Source organism: Oncorhynchus mykiss, chromosome 9 (genome assembly GCF_057628025.1).
Source record: "Oncorhynchus mykiss isolate SJ-2025 chromosome 9, ASM5762802v1, whole genome shotgun sequence".
In the NCBI taxonomy this organism is placed as follows: Eukaryota; Metazoa; Chordata; class Actinopteri; order Salmoniformes; family Salmonidae; genus Oncorhynchus; species Oncorhynchus mykiss.
Genome location: NC_143030.1, coordinates 77,993,698 through 78,009,254, shown reverse-complemented (window position 1 = coordinate 78,009,254; position 15,557 = coordinate 77,993,698). Strand labels below are relative to the sequence as shown.

At 44.5% G+C, this 15,557-nt stretch overlaps 1 protein-coding gene across 32 annotated transcripts in view; it reads right to left on the bottom strand.

The window, feature by feature from the left end:
* rerea (arginine-glutamic acid dipeptide (RE) repeats a) overlaps nt 1-15,557 on the bottom strand; it is a 338,328-nt gene that overhangs the window by 52,852 nt on the left and 269,919 nt on the right. For 3 of the 32 annotated variants that reach the window (XM_090185469.1, XM_090185471.1, XM_090185475.1), the window contains exon 1: nt 1,674-2,132. The exons of 20 other annotated variants lie outside the window; for them this stretch is intronic. The gene's annotated coding sequence lies outside the window, so the exon portion shown is untranslated. Of the gene's footprint in view, nt 1-1,673; nt 2,133-15,557 lie in introns of those variants that run through there. 9 more of the 32 variants (XM_090185468.1, XM_090185470.1, XM_090185474.1 and 6 more) reach the window with 3 other exon arrangements.

Below are 15,557 nucleotides of genomic sequence, written 5' to 3'. Positions count from 1 at the left end.
ACAGAGCACAGCGACAGAGTTACAGAGCACAGCTACAGAGTTACAGAGCACAGCTACAGAGCACAGCTACAGAGCACAGCTACAATAGTTACAGAGCACAGCTACAGAGTTACAGAGCACAGCTACATAGCTACAGAGCACAGCTACAGAGTTACAGAGCACATCTACAGAGCTACAGAGCACAGCTACAGCGCTACAGAGCACAGCGACAGAGTTACAGAGCACAGCTACAGAGTTACAGAGCACAGCTACAGCGCTACAGAGCACAGCTACAGAGCACAGCTACAGAGTTACAGAGCACAGCTACATAGCACAGCTACAGAGCACAGCTACAGAGTTACAGAGCACATCTACAGAGTTACAGAGCACAGCGACAGAGTTACAGAGCTACAGAGTACAGCTACAGAGTTACAGAGCTACAGAGCACAGCAATAGAGTTACAGAGCACAGCTACAGAGCACAGCTATAGAGTTACAGAGCACAGCGACAGAGCTATAGAGCACAGCTATAGAGTTACAGAGCACAGCGACAGAGCTACAGAGCACAGCTACAGAGCACAGCTACAGAGCACAGCGCTACAGAGCACAGCGACAGGGCTACAGAGCACAGCTACAGAGCACAGCTACAGAGCACAGCTACAGAGCACAGCTACAGAGCACAGCTACAGAGTTACAGAGCACAGCTACAGAGCTACAGAGCACAGCTACAGAACAGAGCTACAGAGCACAGCGACAGAGTTACAGAGCACAGCGACAGAGCTACAGAGCACAGCGACAGAGCACAGCGCTACAGAGCACAGCGACAGAGCTACAGAGCTACAGAGCACAGCTACAGAGCACAGCTACAAAGCTACAGAGCACAGCTACAGAGCACAGCTACAGAGCACAGCTACAGAGCTACAGAGCACAGCTACAGAACAGAGCTACAGAGCACAGCTACAGAGCACAGCTACAGAGCACAGCTACAGAGCACAGCTACAGAGCTACAGAGCACAGCTACAGAGCTACAGAACACAGCTACAGAGCACAGCTACAGAGCTACAGAACACAGCTACAGAGCACAGCTACAAGAGCTACAGAGCACAGATACGGAGCACAGATACAAGAGCTACAGAGCACAGCTGTGTCAGGACACAATACAGAGGAAATGACTAACTCAAGCAGACACAGAAACAGATTATACTTATGCCATTTCATGTGGGTTGAAAAGAGCAGCTACGGAAATCTATTGTTACATAAATCACATAGGAAATATCAGATTCAGGGAGAATACCATGAGTCTTACAGAGCAAAAGTTCAAAGCCCAAAAAAAACTCAACTATAACTTCTGTATAATGGCAAAGCATTTCCTTACACTGTGTGTTTACCGCCACCGATTCACTCCTAAATACACAGACCGTTTTTCTCTGAAGAAAATACAGCACTTACATAATAATGCACTTGCACAGTCAGAGCAAATAAAGAACATGGAAAAAAATAATAATTTAAAAAAAAATCTACAGTGACAGGATGGAGGAAAATGACATGTTTCTCCACTTCACAACAACCACCATTTTAGATTTTTTTTTTTACATAAAAACTAAAAATGAGAAACATGGAATCTCAACATCTCACAACAACAAAACCAGTAAGAAAAAAAGGTATAGAACGTTAAACTAGGTTAAAAAGACAAACCTAAATGTATTTCAGTATTTCTTCTCCTTTAAGAGATGCGAGCCATGAAAAGCAGAGGGAGGGAGGCTGAAAACATTCACGACAAGCGAAGCAGACTACCAACACATTTACTTTCAGCTTCCCGAGGCAGGCAAAGCCCTGCTCCCCGCTCCCGTACCTTTCTCTACAGTTAATAGTCTCAGACTACGTCTCTCTCCAACCAAGTAACTCCAGAGAAAAACGTGTTCAAGTCCCGGGGAGAACACTCCACAATGCTCTACGGCAAGCCACAGGTAATACAGGAAAAATCAGAGGGGGCAAATCCACAAGGTCTCTGAAGGAACAAATGGGCTTCTTTTTTTTTTTTTTTTACAAGCAAGAAATAGCTTGTCACTCTGTGCTCTCCCACTACAAAGGGGACAGCTTTACATGTGATCTTTCTGCAAGAGAGCCTCTGGTCGGCAGCAGCCTTGAAAACCTGGAGCGGCACATGAGCCCAGTGGAGTGGAGCCCTAGAGAGCCTCTGGTCGGCAGCAGGCTGGAAAACCTGGAGCGGCACATGAGCCCAGTGGAGTGGAGCCCTAGAGAGCCTCTGGTCGGCAGCAGGCTGGAAAACCTGGAGCGGCACAGGAGCCCAGTGGAGTGGAGCCCTAGAGAGCCTCTGGTCGGCAGCAGCCTGGAAAACCTGGATCGATTTCTACTCTGGTACAACCCGGGTTTCTACTCTGGCAGCATCTACTCAGCTCCCTCTAGCCTGTTGTGATGCGAGGACTGCTAAAGCTGGCTTCATGGGTTTTCTGGCCTTCACAGTCCATGTATCTACACTGACCCGGTCCAAATCACAACCTTCCCTGTTTTCATTACAACCCTCAAAGCCACTGCCTTCTGCCTGCCATTAAGAGGAAGCTACAGCATCTCAGGGGCTTGGAGTGAACACACACACACACACACACACACACACACACACACACACACACACACACACACACACACACACACACAGGGAGGAGAGAGGGAGCAAGAGGGAGGAAGGGAGGAACAATGTGTGTAAAGCAAGGTGTTGGCAACAGTAAAAGGAGACAAGTGAGAGGTAAAAGCAGGCGTGGACTTCCTGTGAGTCCTGTATGTGTTTGATACCAGGCCGTTTTCATGTAGCCAGCGTTATGTAACCACAGATTGTTTACACACTCAGGTCTGCTCTGGTCAGGGAAACAAGAAGAATTTCACAGATGTAGCTAACAGGTTATTTCCCCCCCCCCCACAACACAGGAAGTCAACAGTTGCAAAATAAAAACTGGACAATCTGTGGCCATTATTACACAAAAAAAAGAAGAAGTCTATTGCAATAAGTAAAAGACAACAACCTATAATTAACATTTCTGCAGAGATGAACTACATTAGCCCTGACTTAGGATCGTGCAGTTGAACACAAGCAACGACACACCAAACAAGTCCCTTCATGAACATTTGTAACAGAATTCTAGATGTGGCAAGTCCCTTCATGAACATATAGAAACAGAATTCTAGATGTGGCAAGTCCCTTCATGAACAGATAGAAACAGAATTCTAGATGTGGCAAGTCCCTTCATGAACAGATAGAAACAGAATTCTAGATGTGGCAAGTCCCTTCATGAACAGATAGAAACAGAATTCTAGATGTGGCAAGTCCCTTCATGAACAGATAGAAACAGAATTCTAGATGTGGCAAGTCCCTTCATGAACATATAGAAACAGAATTCTTGATGTGGCAAGTCCCTTCATGAACATTTAGTAACAGAATTCTAGATGTGGCAAGTCCCTTCATGAACATATAGAAACAGAATTCTAGATGTGGCAAGTCCCTTCATCAACAGATAGAAACAGAATTCTAGATGTGGCAAGTCCCTTCATGAACATATAGAAACAGAATTCTAGATGTGGCAAGTCCCTTCATGAACATTTGTAACAGAATTCTAGATGTGGCAAGTCCCTTCATGAACATATAGAAACAGAATTCTAGATGTGGCAAGTCCCTTCATGAACATATAGAAACAGAATTCTAGATGTGGCAAGTCCCTTCATGAACATATAGAAACAGAATTCTAGATGTGGCAAGTCCCTTCATGAACATTTGTAACAGAATTCTAGATGTGGCAAGTCCCTTCATGAACATATAGAAACAGAATTCTAGATGTGGCAAGTCCCTTCATGAACATATAGAAACAGAATTCTAGATGTGGCAAGTCCCTTCATGAACATTTAGTAACAGAATTCTAGATGTGGCAAGTCCCTTCATGAACATATAGAAACAGAATTCTAGATGTGGCAAGTCCCTTCATGAACATATAGAAACAGAATTCTAGATGTGGCAAGTCCCTTCATGAACATATAGAAACAGAATTCTAGATGTGGCAAGTCCCTTCATGAACATTTAGTAACATAATTCTAGATGTGGCAAGTCCCTTCATGAACATATAGAAACAGAATTCTAGATGTGGCAAGTCCCTTCATGAACAGATAGAAACAGAATTCTAGATGTGGCAAGTCCCTTCATGAACATATAGAAACAGAATTCTAGATGTGGCAAGTCCCTTCATGAACATATAGAAACAGAATTCTAGATGTGGCAAGTCCCTTCATGAACATATAGAAACAGAATTCTAGATGTGGCAAGTCCCTTCATGAACATATAGAAACAGAATTCTAGATGTGGCAAGTCCCTTCATGAACATATAGAAACAGAATTCTAGATGTGGCAAGTCCCTTCATGAACATATAGAAACAGAATTCTAGATGTGGCAAGTCCCTTCATGAACATATAGAAACAGAATTCTAGATGTGGCAAGTCCCTTCATGAACATTTAGTAACAGAATTCTAGATGTGGCAAGTCCCTTCATGAACATATAGAAACAGAATTCTAGATGTGGCAAGTCCCTTCATGAACATATAGAAACAGAATTCTAGATGTGGCAAGTCCCTTCATGAACATATAGAAACAGAATTCTAGATGTGGCAAGTCCCTTCATGAACATATAGAAACAGAATTCTAGATGTGGCAAGTCCCTTCATGAACATATAGAAACAGAATTCTAGATGTGGCAAGTCCCTTCATGAACATATAGAAACAGAATTCTAGATGTGGCAAGTCCCTTCATGAACATTTAGTAACAGAATTCTAGATGTGGCAAGTCCCTTCATGAACATATAGAAACAGAATTCTAGATGTGGCAAGTCCCTTCATGAACATATAGAAACAGAATTCTAGATGTGGCAAGTCCCTTCATGAACATATAGTAACAGAATTCTAGATGTGGCAAGTCCCTTCATGAACATTTAGTAACAGAATTCTAGATGTGGCAAGTCCCTTCATGAACATATAGAAACAGAATTCTAGATGTGGCAAGTCCCTTCATGAACATATAGAAACAGAATTCTAGATGTGGCAAGTCCCTTCATGAACATATAGAAACAGAATTCTAGATGTGGCAAGTCCCTTCATGAACATATAGAAACAGAATTCTAGATGTGGCAAGTCCCTTCATGAACAGATAGAAACAGAATTCTAGATGTGGCAAGTCCCTTCATGAACAGATAGAAACAGAATTCTAGATGTGGCAAGTCCCTTCATGAACATATAGAAACCGAATTCTAGATGTGGCAAGTCCCTTCATGAACATATAGAAAAATAATTCTAGATGTGGCAAGTCCCTTCATGAACATATAGAAACAGAATTCTAGATGTGGCAAGTCCCTTCATGAACATATAGAAACAGAATTCTAGATGTGGCAAGTCCCTTCATGAACATATAGAAACAGAATTCTAGATGTGGCAAGTCCCTTCATGAACATATAGAAACAGAATTCTAGATGTGGCAAGTCCCTTCATGAACATATAGAAACAGAATTCTAGATGTGGCAAGTCCCTTCATGAACATATAGAAACAGAATTCTAGATGTGGCAAGTCCCTTCATGAACATATAGAAACAGAATTCTAGATGTGGCAAGTCCCTTCATGAACATTTAGTAACAGAATTCTAGATGTGGCAAGTCCCTTCATGAACATATAGAAACATAATTCTAGATGTGGCAAGTCCCTTCATGAACATATAGAAACAGAATTCTAGATGTGGCAAGTCCCTTCATGAACATTTAGTAACAGAATTCTAGATGTGGCAAGTCCCTTCATGAACATATAGTAACAGAATTCTAGATGTGGCAAGTCCCTTCATGAACATATAGAAACAGAATTCTAGATGTGGCAAGTCCCTTCATGAACATATAGAAACAGAATTCTAGATGTGGCAAGTCCCTTCATGAACATATAGTAACAGAATTCTAGATGTGGCAAGTCCCTTCATGAACATATAGAAACAGAATTCTAGATGTGGCAAGTCCCTTCATGAACATATAGAAACAGAATTCTAGATGTGGCAAATCCCTTCTCGACTGAAGCGGTTACCTACTCTACCCAGAGGCCTTGTCTGAAAGCAAATGAGGACAGCTGAACGCTCCGTGGAACACTGTGTGATAACCGGACACTGTAATCATCTGGAGATCAGTGGTTTACAACCTGCGGTCGACGGGGATGGCTGCATGTGGTTATTTCATTCATTTATTTTAGTAGTATTTGTTCTTCCTGAAAACAGCAGCTGGGAGTATTAATGGTATTATAAGCCATGTTATATTACTTTTATAATACTCTTTAGTATACTAGAGTCACCGCTAAAATGGACTAGATTTGATCACCGAGATATGTTATGTTAATGGTTGTCCTCAAGAGCTTTAGACAGTGATGTGGTGATCGCCGGAATGGAAAAGGCTGGGAAACACTACTGTAGAGGACACGCTATCAGACTAAAACATCATAACACAAGTTTGAAATGTAGTAAATTAAACGACAAGCTCTGGGCTGTAGACAACCTTTTCAGTTGATGGCACCAGCACATAATTTGGTCATATAGAACCAGGCTGATAATGACCACATAATGTAGCCGTATTCCATACAGAACCAGGCTGATAATGACCACATAATGTAGCCGTATTCCATACAGAACCAGGCTGATAATGACCACATAATGTAGCCGTATTCCATACAGAACCAGGCTGATAATGACCTCATAATGTAGCCGTATTCCATACAGAACCAGGCTGATAATGACCTCATAATGTAGTCGTATTCCATACAGAACCAGGCTGATAATGACCTCATAATGTAGCCAGCCGTATTCCATACAGAACCAGGCTGATAATGACCACATAATGTAGCCATATTCCATACAGAACCAGGCTAATAATGACCACATAATGTAGCCGTATTCCATACAGAACCAGGCTGATAATGACCACATAATGTAGCCGTATTCCATACAGAACCAGGCTGATAATGACCACATAATGTAGCCGTATTCCATACAGAACCAGGCTGATAATGACCACATAATGTAGCCGTATTCCATACAGAACCAGGCTGATAATGACCACATAATGTAGCCGTATTCCATACAGAACCAGGCTGATAATGACCACATAATGTAGACGTATTCCATACAGAACCAGGCTGATAATGACCACATAATGTAGCCGTATTCCATACAGAACCAGGCTGATAATGACCTCATAATGTAGCCGTATTCCATACAGAACCAGGCTGATAATGACCTCATAATATAGCCGTATTCCATACAGAACCAGGCTGATAATGACCACATAATGTAGCCGTATTCCATACAGAACCAGACTGATAATGACCACATAATGTAGCCGTATTCCATACAGAACCAGGCTGATAATGACCACATAATGTAGCCGTATTCCATACAGAACAAGGCTGATAATGACCTCATAATGTAGCCGTATTCCATACAGAACCAGGCTGATAATGACCACATAATGTAGCCGTATTCCATACAGAACCAGGCTGATAATGACCACATAATGTAGCCGTATTCCATACAGAACCAGGCTGATAATGACCACATAATGTAGACGTATTCCATACAGAACCAGGCTGATAATGACCACATAATGTAGCCGTATTCCATACAGAACCAGGCTGATAATGACCTCATAATGTAGCCGTATTCCATACAGAACCAGGCTGATAATGACCTCATAATGTAGCCGTATTCCATACAGAACCAGGCTGATAATGACCTCATAATGTAGTCGTATTCCATACAGAACCAGGCTGATAATGACCTCATAATGTAGCCAGCCGTATTCCATACAGAACCAGGCTGATAATGACCACATAATGTAGCCATATTCCATACAGAACCAGGCTAATAATGACCACATAATGTAGCCGTATTCCATACAGAACCAGGCTGATAATGACCACATAATGTAGCCGTATTCCATACAGAACCAGGCTGATAATGACCACATAATGTAGCCGTATTCCATACAGAACCAGGCTGATAATGACCACATAATGTAGCCGTATTCCATACAGAACCAGGCTGATAATGACCACATAATGTAGCCGTATTCCATACAGAACCAGGCTGATAATGACCACATAATGTAGACGTATTCCATACAGAACCAGGCTGATAATGACCACATAATGTAGCCGTATTCCATACAGAACCAGGCTGATAATGACCACATAATGTAGCCGTATTCCATACAGAACCAGGCTGATAATGACCTCATAATGTAGCCGTATTCCATACAGAACCAGGCTGATAATGACCACATAATGTAGCCGTATTCCATACAGAACCAGGCTGATAATGACCTCATAATGTAGCCAGCCGTATTCCATACAGAACCAGGCTGATAATGACCACATAATGTAGCCGTATTCCATACAGAACCAGGCTGATAATGACCACATAATGTAGCCAGCCGTATTCCATACAGAACCAGGCTGATAATGACCTCATAATGTAGCCGTATTCCATACAGAACCAGGCTGATAATGACCACATAATGTAGCCAGCCGTATTCCATACAGAACCAGGCTGATAATGACCACATAATGTAGCCGTATTCCATACAGAACCAGGCTGATAATGACCACATAATGTAGCCGTATTCCATACAGAACCAGGCTGATAATGACCTCATAATGTAGCCGTATTCCATACAGAACCAGGCTGATAATGACCACATAATGTAGCCAGCCGTATTCCATACAGAACCAGGCTGATAATGACCACATAATGTAGCCGTATTCCATACAGAACCAGGCTGATAATGACCACATAATGTAGCCGTATTCCATACAGAACCAGGCTGATAATGACCACATAATGTAGCCATATTCCATACAGAACCAGGCTGATAATGACCACATAATGTAGCCGTATTCCATACAGAACCAGGCTGATAATGACCACATAATGTAGCCAGCCGTATTCCATACAGAACCAGGCTGATAATGACCACATAATGTAGCCGTATTCCATACAGAACCAGGCTGATAATGACCACATAATGTAGCCAGCCGTATTCCATACAGAACCAGGCTGATAATGACCATCCTGTAAATTAGCATGGCCTTGTGTTCTTACATTGATTTGGATAGATTCACTCAGGGTTCAACGTTAACTTTTTTTCCTCTCTCTGGCAGTTAATAAATGCATGTTTTCTCTCTATACTCAGCTAGTAATAGGCTACATTTGGCTATTAATTAACAATGTATTAAATAGCTGTATGATATAATTTAGCAATGTAAGACATTAATCTATTCTTTAAAATTGCATTGCATGATTCTTTTTTACAAGTAGGCTTGTCATTTAAAAAACGATTTTACATCTAATAAAATAAAAAAAAGATTAAAAAGAGATAATGTGTCTACAGTGCGACAGCCAGGATGAAAACAAGTTGTCTTTCTGTAGACCATCAAACAGTGTCAAGACAGACAACTAAAACGATAGCCTATGAATGATCAGATGTCTTTCTGTAGACTATCAAACAGTGTCAAGACAGACAACTAAAACGATAGCCTATGAATGATCAGATGTCTTTCTGTAGACTATCAAACAGTGTCAAGACAGACAACTAAAACGATAGCCTATGAATGATCAGATGTCTTTCTGTAGACCATCAAACAGTGTCAAGACAGACAACTAAAACGATAGCCTATGAATGATCAGATGTCTTTCTGTAGACTATCAAACAGTGTCAAGACAGACAACTAAAACGATAGCCTATGAATGATCAGATGTCTTTCTGTAGACCATCAAACAGTGTCAAGACAGACAACTAAAACGATAGCCTATGAATGATCAGATGTCTTTCTGTAGACTATCAAACAGTGTCAAGACAGACAACTAAAACGATAGCCTATGAATGATCAGATGTCTTTCTGTAGACCATCAAACAGTGTCAAGACAGACAACTAAAACGATAGCCTATGAATGACCAGATTTCTTTTTCGGGACAGCTGTGTCACAGTGGGTAAAGGGCATGGCTGTCTCCGTGTCACAGTGGGTAAAGGGCATGGCTGTCTCCGTGTCACAGTGGGTAAAGGGCGTGGCTCTCTCCGTGTCACAGTGGGTAAAGGGCGTGGCTCTCTCCGTGTCACAGTGGGTAGAGGGCGTGGCTCTCTCCGTGTCACAGTGGGTAGAGGGCGTGGCTCTCTCCGTGTCACAGTGGGTAGAGGGCGTGGCTCTCTCCGTGTCACAGTGGGTAAAGGGCATGGCTGTCTCCGTGTCACAGTGGGTAAAGGGCATGGCTGTCTCCGTGTCACAGTGGGTAAAGGGCATGGCTGTCTCCGTGTCACAGTGGGTAAAGGGCGTGGCTCTCTCCGTGTCACAGTGGGTAAAGGGCGTGGCTCTCTCCGTGTCACAGTGGGTAGAGGGCGTGGCTCTCTCCGTGTCACAGTGGGTAGAGGGCGTGGCTCTCTCCGTGTCACAGTGGGTAGAGGGCGTGGCTCTCTCCGTGTCACAGTGGGTAGAGGGCGTGGCTCGCTCCGTGTCACAGTGGGTAAAGGGCGTGGCTCTCTCCGTGTAGAAGTGGGAAAAGGGCGCGGCTCTCTCCGTGTCACAGTGGGTAAAGGGCGTGGCTCTCTGTGTCACAGTGGGGAAAGGGCGTGGCTCTCTCCGTGTCACAGTGGGGAGAGGGCGTGGCTCGCTCCGTGTCACAGTGGGTAGAGGGCGTGGCTCTCTCCGTGTCACAGTGGGTAGAGGGCGTGGCTCTCTCCGTGTCACAGTGGGTAGAGGGCGTGGCTCTCTCCGTGTCACAGTGGGTAGAGGGCGTGGCTCGCTCCGTGTCACAGTGGGTAAAGGGCGTGGCTCTCTCCGTGTAGAAGTGGGAAAAGGGCGCGGCTCTCTCCGTGTCACAGTGGGTAAAGGGCGTGGCTCTCTGTGTCACAGTGGGGAAAGGGCGTGGCTCTCTCCGTGTCACAGTGGGGAGAGGGCGTGGCTCTCCCCGTGTCACAGTGGGTAAAGGGCGTGGCTCTCTCACACAGCAGCCGACAGCGAAACAGGAACAGGTAGATACTGGTTTATTTTTGGTCAATTGCACAGTTTGAATAAATCATTTTAAAAAGCTATTTGTGAACCAAAAACTACTGTGACTAGCTAAACAAAAAAAAAAAATCCCTGGCACCCAAGCGACCAATAAAACATGTGTCTCACTGCCATGTCAAATGGACGCAAACCCAAGTGTTTTGGTGGCAGTTTAGAGCCATGGAGCTGTTTCCCCGGTAGCTGCTAACCTACCACAGACTGACTCCTTATCAGGGTAGATAAAGACAGCCGAATGCTCTGTTTTAATGCTGTGTGTAATAACCTGCATCTGGGACGGGGCTGACTGTCCGGCCAGCAAGATGACCGGCATGACGAGTGTGGAGGTGAGGTAGTTGATTAGCCAGCAGATGGAGCCAGCTATAACAGGTGAGAGAGAGGCACATTCCTGTCCTGTGTGTTGGGTCATCCTCATCCTACCTTCACACACAGGAGGGGGGAGGGGACATCTCTCTTCCACACTCCTCTCTACATCCAATCCATGCATGGTTAGTCATTTAACCTTTTTACTTATTCAGTTGAATTGACCAATCAGGGCTTAGATTTCACTATGAAGTCGAGCTAATTGAGATGTTATTATAATAGTGTGTATTAAGCTGTACATACTGACCATACTGTGGAAGGAGGAAAGGAGGCTCTACAGTACGACTACAGCACAGTTAGTGTGTGCGATATTCATTTAGCGTGATGTATTTAAAAGTGGACGACTACTGTATAAAACATGTGATGAACCTAGTAGTTGAGACCTTCAAGTTCCTTGGCGTCCACATCACCAACAAACTAACATGGTCCAAACACACCAAGACAGTCGTGAAGAGGACACAACAAAACCTATTCCCTCTCAAGGGACTGAAAAGATTTACCATGGGTCCTCAGATCCTCAAAAGGTTCTACAGTTGCACCATCGAGAGCATCACTGCCCTGGTATGGCAACTGCTCGGCCTCCGACCGCAAGGCACTACAGAGTGTAGTGCGTACGGCCCAGTGCATCACTGAGGCCAAGCTTCCTGCCATCCAGGACCTCTATACCAAACGGTGTCAGAGGAAGGTCCTAGAAATTGTCAAAGACTCCAGCCACCCAAGTCATATCCTGTTCTCTCTGCTACCGCAAGGTAAGTGGTACCGGAGCCCCAAGTCTAGGTCCAAGAGGCTTCTACCTCCAGGCCATAAGACTCCTGAACAGTTAATCAAATGGCTACCCAGACTATTTACATCCCCCCCCCCCCCCCCCCCCTTCTACGCTGCTGCTACTCTCTGTTAGTATATATGTAAAGTCACTATGCTACCTACATGTACATATTCCCTCAATTACCTCGACTAACACGGACTCAGTTCCGGTACCCCCCTGTATATAGTCCCCACATTGACTCAGTTCCGGTACCCCCCTGTATATAGCCTCCACATTGACTCTGTACCGGTACCCCCTGTATATAGCCTCCACATTGACTCTGTACCGGTACCCCCTGTATATAGCCTCCACATTGACTCTGTACCGGTACCCCCTGTATATAGCCTCCACATTGACTCTGTTCCGGTACCCCCCTGTATATAGCCTCCACATTGACTCTGTACCGGTACCCCCTGTATATAGCCTCCACCTTGACTCTGTACCGGTACCCCCTGTATATAGCCTCCACATTGACTCGGTACCGTAATACCCTGTATATAGCCTCCACATTGACTCTGTACCGATACCCCCTGTATATAGCCTCCACATTGACTTTGTACCAGTACCCCCTGTATATAGCCTCCACATTGACTCTGTACCAGTACCCCCTGTATATAGCCTCCACATTGACTCTGTACCGGTACCCCCTGTATATAACCTCCACATTGACTCTGTACTGGTACCCCCCCTGTATGTAGCCTCCACATTGACTCTGTACCGGTACCCCCCCTGTATATAGCCTCCACATTGACTCAGTTCCGGTACCCCCCTGTATGTGGCCTCGCTATTGTTATTTTACTGCTGCTATTTAATTACTTGTTACTTTTATTTATTTTAATTCTTTGGTATTTTTCTTAAAACTGCATTGTTGGTTAAGGGCTTGTAAAGTAAGCATTTCACGGTAAGGTCTACACGTTGTATTCGGCGCATGTGACAAATACAATTTGATTTGATGTAATGCATTATTCTGTTAGAAAGCTCAGAATAGTCGCTTGTTTTTGTATTTAACTATGATTTGTATGTTTTGGATATACAATTGGATATAAATCGCGGCAGTCAGCTTTATAGTTCAACAGCGTTATGCAGCCCGTGTGCCAGTGCTGTACCGTTCCCGCCACAAATTAACAGACAGTCCGATCAGCGAATGAGCATTACGGCGGGACTGCCGAGCAGCCAATGGAAATGTAACCCGATACCCCAGTCATTTGTGTCCAACTGAATTAAAGCAGGGAAGCGGTGCAGTCAGACAGCACTTGAGGTGAAGCGATTTGATGAAACATAAGTTGATTTATAAGCGAATTACCTTGATAGAACAATTTTAAATTATAACGAAAGTACGATTAACATTTAAGAGGTTAATAAACAGCATCAGTAAAGAGCTACTCTATCGATGACTAGCAACAATTAACAATTGTCACGAACCTCCCGTCTCTGTTCTGATCCCTAACCCCTACATCCTGTTTCCATTGATCATCCTTGAGATGTTTCTACGACTTGATTGGAGTCCATCTGTGGTAAATTCAATTGATTGGACATGATTTAGAAAAGGCACACACCTGTCTATATACGGTCTCACAGTTGACAGTGTATGTCAGAGCAAAAAAACAAGCCATGAGGTCTAAGGAATTGTCCGTAGAGCTTCGAGGCAGGATTGTGTCGAGCCACAGATCTGGTGAAGGGTACCAAGAAATGTCTGCAGCATTGAAGGTCCCCAAGAACACAGTGGTCTCCATCATTCTTAAATGGAAGAAGTTTGGAACCACCAAGACTCTTCCTAGAGCTGGCCGCCCGGCCAAACTGAGCAATCGGGGAAAGAAGGGCATTGGTCAGGGAGGTGACCAACAAACTAATGGTCACTCTGACAGAGCTCCAGAGTTCTTCTGTGGAGATGGGAGAACCTTCCAGAAGGACAACCATCTCTGCAGCACTCCACCAATCAGACCTTTATGATAGAGTGGCCAGACGGAAGCTACTCCTCAGTAAAAGGCACATGACAGTCCACATGGAGTTTGCCAAAAGTCACTTAAAAGACTCTCAGACCATGAGAAACAAGATTCTCTGGTCTGATGAAACCAAGATTGAACTCTTTGGCCTGAATGCCAAGCGTCACGTCTGGAGGAAACCTGGCACCATCCCTACAGTGAAGCAAGGTGGTGGCAGCATCATGCTGTGGGGATGTTTTTCAGCATCAGGGACTGGGAGACTAGTCAGGATCGAGGCAAAGATGACGGAGCAAAGTACAGAGAGATCCTTAATGAAAACCTGCTCCAGAGCGCTCAGGACCTCAGACTGGGGCGAAGGTTCACCTTCCAATAGGATAACGACCATCAGGACACAGCCAAGACAACGCAGGAGTGGCTTCGGGACAAGTCTCTGAATGTCCTTGAGTGGCCCAGCCAGAGCCCGGATCTGAACCCGATCGAACATCTCTGGAGAGACCTGAAAATAGCTGTTCAGCGACGCTCCCCATCCAACCTGACAGAGCTTGAGAGGATCTGTAGAGAAGAATTGGAGAAACTTCCCTAATACAGGTGTGCCAAGCTTGTAGCCTCATACCCAAGAAGACTCAAGGCTGTAATCGTGCTTCAACAAAGCATTGAGTAAAAGGTCTGAATATTTATGTAAATTTATAAAAACCTGTTTCATTATATGGTATTGTGTGTAGATAAGATTTTTTCATTTAAAAAATAAATAAATCAAGTTTTAGAATAAGGTTGTAACGTTACAAAATGTGGAAAAAGTCAAGGGGTCTGAATACTTTTGCTCAGTTGGTTGAGCTGTTCAGAGGCCTATAACTGTATGTACTGCACACAATCCTCTCATCCTCCCTCCCCCCACACCTTCCTTTCCTTCTCTCTTTCTCCCGCCGTCCCTCCCTCTACATATCGGCTCCAGTTTAAGGCTCAATTTCAGCTGCTGCCAGGGATCTCTTCTCTCTCCCTTTATCTCTCTCCCTCCCTCCTTCATTCCCTCTCTCCTTACCTCTCCAGCCCCAGCTAATAAATCATACACCAATCTGCTTTACCGATCTCTCTGCTCTGCCTGTCTCTGCTCCCGCTCTCCCTCCCTCTGCCTGCTCCCTCTTCTCTGCCTGCTCATTCCCTCCCTCTTCTCTGCCTGCTCCCTCCCTCCCTCTTCTCTTCTCTGCCTGCTCATTCCCTCCCTCTTCTCTGCCTGCTCCTTCCCTCCCTCCCTCCCTCCCTCTGCCTGCTCCCTCCCTCCCTCTCTCTCTGCCTGCTCCCTCCCTCCCTCTTCTCTGCCTGCTCCTTCCCTCCCT